Source organism: Gossypium arboreum, chromosome 12 (genome assembly GCF_025698485.1).
Source record: "Gossypium arboreum isolate Shixiya-1 chromosome 12, ASM2569848v2, whole genome shotgun sequence".
Classification (NCBI taxonomy): domain Eukaryota; kingdom Viridiplantae; phylum Streptophyta; class Magnoliopsida; order Malvales; family Malvaceae; genus Gossypium; species Gossypium arboreum.
The window spans coordinates 88,844,360-88,844,809 of record NC_069081.1 but is presented as its reverse complement, the minus strand read 5'-3'; the positions used below and the strand labels follow the sequence as shown (position 1 = coordinate 88,844,809).

Below are 450 nucleotides of genomic sequence, written 5' to 3'. Positions count from 1 at the left end.
GTTCGTTTTCCATGTTGTGGCCATAGGGTGGGTATTCTGAATTGCTTGTTCCACCTCCACTTGTATCGTACTGCATTACTGGATAAACCTGTGAAGAACCAAGTAAACCATCAATTTTTCTATTCAAAAGTTCTACTGATTAGAGAGCATAGTAACCGAATCGACGTTAAATACGCCGACCGCTTTCGTCGTCTTTGTCCTCATGACTTGCCACTAATAATTATTCAATGACATCTCTTCTATAAATTCATAAGCCTCCTCAGGTGTCTTATTATTAATAGTCCCACCAGCAGCTGCATCAATCATCTGTCTAGTCGAAGGATTCAGGCCATTGTGAAAAGGTAACCTATGGTGAGGGCACCTTCTCAATAGATCCTTGTATCTCTCCCATGCATCATAGAATGTTTCTAAATCCATCTGCACAAAAGAAGAAATATCATTCCTTAGTTT

At 39.8% G+C, this 450-nt stretch overlaps 1 non-coding gene across 1 annotated transcript; it reads left to right on the top strand.

Moving 5' to 3' along the window:
• The first annotated feature begins 343 nt into the window (after window positions 1-343).
• On the top strand, window positions 344-450 carry LOC128285954 (small nucleolar RNA R71). Its single transcript, XR_008276500.1, has one exon. It is a non-coding gene; the product is annotated as a small nucleolar RNA R71 (small nucleolar RNA).